The following is a 3713-nucleotide window of genomic DNA, read 5'->3' on the forward strand; positions in this document are numbered from 1 at the left end:
GAGAGAATTTTAAAGACAGCAAGAGAAGCAGTTAGTTAACTACAAGAGAATTCCCATAAGGCTGTCAGCAGATTTGTCAACAGAAACACTTCAAACCAGAAGGGTATGGTGTGAAGTATTCAAAGTGAGGAAAAGCAAGAGCCTGCAACAAAGACTGTTCTATTCAGTAAGGCTATCATTTAAAATTGAAGGCAAAATAAAATACTCCCAAAACCAAAAAGAAAAAAAAAGGAAAAGAAAAAAAGAAAAAAAAGGCTAAAGGAGTTCAACAGCAACAAACAAACATTGCGACAGATGTTAAAGGGACTGCTTTAAGAAGAAGAAAGAGAGGGAGAGAGAAACATGGGTATCAAGAATAAAGTGACAATAAATAAATACCAATCAGTAATAATTTTAAATGCAAATGGATAAAATGCTCCAATCAAAAGCTGAATAGAAAAAAAAAACATGACCTGTATACACATACTATCTACAAGACACCCACCTCAGAATGAAATATACACACAGACTGAAAGTGAAGGGATGAAAAAAAAATTCCATGAAGATGGAGAGAAAAAAAAAGAAGCTGGGGTAGCAATCCTTATATCTGACAAAATATACTTAAAAACAAAGCCCATAACAAGAGACAAAGAAAGACACTACATAATACTAAAGGGGTCAATCCAACAAGAAAATATAACTCTTGTAAACATATATGCACCAAACATAAGAACACCTAAGTATATAAAGAAAATCTTGGTGGACATGAAAAGAAAAATGTCATAATAGAGGATATTAACATCCCACTGTCATCAACAGATAGATCTTCTAGACAAAAAAAAAAAATCATTACAAAGTAATGTTAACCTTAAAGAGCACACTGGATCAAATTGATTTCATTAATATTTACTGAACATTTCATCTCAAAGGAGCAGGCTATGCATTTTTCTCAAGTACACATGAAACATTCTCAAAGATAGAACATATATTAGAATACAAAATAAGCCTGAACAAATTAAAGAAGATTGAAGTCATATCAAGTATCTTTTCATATCACAATGATATGAAACTGGAAATTAACTATAATAAAAAAACTGGAAAACATTCAAAACATAAAGGCTAAATAGCATGTTATTGAACAATGAATTCTTGAACAGTAAGATCAAAGAAGAAATAAAAAATTTCCTGGAAACAAGTGAAAATGAACACACAACAACCCAAAATATGGGACACAGTGAAAGTATTCCTGAGGGGGAAGTTCACAGTATTACAGGCTTACCCCAAGAAGCAAGAAACCTCTCAAAAAACAAATGACCCTATACTTAAAAGAACTAGAAGAAACAACAAACAAATCCCAAAGTAGGTATAAGGAAGGAAATAAAAAAGATCAGAGGGGAAATAAATGATATAGAGACTAAGAAAACAATACAAAAGATCAATAAAACCAAGAGCTGTTTCTTTGAAAAGATAAATAAGATTGAGAAACTTTTCATGAGACTCATCAAGAAAAAAAGAGAGAGAACCAAAATAAATAACATCAGATTGAAAAAGGAGAACTAACAATTGATATCAGAAAAATACAAAAGATTGTAAAGAAATACTATGAATATGCCAAATAATTTGACAACGTGGGTGAAATGGATAAATTCCTGGAAATATACAGTCTTCCAAAACTAAATCAGGAAGAATCAGAAAGCCTGAATAAATGGATCACAACTAATCAAATTGAAGCAGTAATCAAAAACCTCCCAGAAAACAAACAACTGTGACAGAATGTTTCAACAGGCAAATTTAACCAAACATTCAAAGATCAAACACCAGTCCTAAAACTAGTCCAAAAAATTCAAGAGGAGATAATACTCCCAAGATTCTTTTACAAGGCCAGCATTATTCTAATTCTAAAACCAGATAAAAACATTATAAAGAAAGAAAATTATAGGCCAATATCATTGATGAATATAGATGCTAAAATCCTAAAAAATATTAGCAAACTGGATCCAATAACACATTAAGAAGATCATACACCATGATAAAGTGGGTTTATTCTGGGCATGCAAGATTGGTACACTATCTGCAAATCAATAAATGTGATATATCACATAAGCAAAAGAAGAATAAAAATCACATGATCATATCAAGAAATGCAGAAAAAGCATTTGATAAAATTGAGAACACATTTGTGACAAAAGCTCTTGGCAAAGTGGGAATAGAGGAAACATGCTTCAATATAATAGAGGCCATATATGACAAACCCACAGCCAATGTCATACTCAATGGGAAAAAACTAAAAGTGCCTCCCTTAAGATTAGGATTAGGATAGGGATAACCACTATCAGCATTCTTATTGAACATAGTACTGAAAGTCTTAGTCATAGTAATCAAATAAGAAAAAGAAATAAAAAGCATCTAAATTAGAAATGAAACATCCAAATTAGAATTAAAACTGCAATTATTTGCAGATGACATGATACTGTATATAGAGAACCATAAAGAACCTACTACAACTGATAAATGAATTCAGTAAAATAGCTGGATACAAAATGAATATCCAGAAATCAGTTGAATTTTTATACACCAACAATAAAGCATCAGAAAAGGAATTCAAAAACAATCCCATTTAGAGTTGCATCAAACAATAAATACCATATGATCTCATCTTTACTGGAACATAATCAACAAAAGAAAAAAGCAAACAAAATATAACCAAAATCAATGAAATTAAGAACAATCTAATAATAGCCAGAGGTGGTGAGGGAGGGGTAGTGGGGAGAACGGTTTTCAGGAACATGGACAAAACCAAAGGGGAATGTGAAAGCAAGGGAGGGAGGTGGGTTTGGAAGGAGATGGGGGAGTGATGGGGAGAAAATACAGACAATTGTAATTGAACAACAATAAAATAATTTAAATTAAGAAACAGTAAATTACCTAGGGATAAAATTATGAAAACTGTAAAAGACTTGTACTCACAAAATTATAAGTAACTGAAAAAAGAAATTGAAGAAGATACAAATAAGTGCAATCATATACCATGCTTATGAAAAGGACAGACTAACATCATTAAAATGGACAGTCAGCCAAGATAGAGGGATAGGTAAACACAGATTCCCTTCTTATACAACCACAGCAAAGATTACTGGACTACAAAAACAAATGCCATCCAGAATTGTCAGAAAATCTAGCTGTATGGAAGTCCAACAACCAAGGAATTAAAGAAGTCACATTCATCCAGATAGATAGGAGGGGCAGAGAGGCAAAAACATGTGGAAAGGCATGGAGAGACACAGAGATGTGAAACAGGCAGTCTTACACCCATGTGTGGTCGATAAATATCAGAAGGGATTCCTTGGGAGGGAGGGGGATCTCATCTCCACACCACACTACCCACCACAGGGTTCCAGCACCAGGAAGTTAAGTCCCTGTAACTTCTGGCTGTAAAAATCAGTGGGATTGGGACCAACAAAGAAACTTCAGGATTCCCAGGAGTCTCCAATTAAAGGACCCACAATGGACCTAGGACTTACACAGACTCACTCCCTCTGGGGTTCAGTACCAGAGAAACTGCTGGAAGGGTACCAGGGGCATACAGGGAGAAATTGAAGTGTCTGGCATAATGGCCACTGCTGGAGACAGTTTACTGCAGAAAAAACTCCAGAGTCCAGGCAGCAGCATTGTTCCCTCTCTGAGCTCTTGCCCACACAGAGCCATAGAGTGGTGACAAAGATTGCCTTGACCTG

The sequence above is a fragment of the Phyllostomus discolor genome, chromosome 5 (genome assembly GCF_004126475.2).
Source record: "Phyllostomus discolor isolate MPI-MPIP mPhyDis1 chromosome 5, mPhyDis1.pri.v3, whole genome shotgun sequence".
NCBI lineage: Eukaryota > Metazoa > Chordata > Mammalia > Chiroptera > Phyllostomidae > Phyllostomus > Phyllostomus discolor.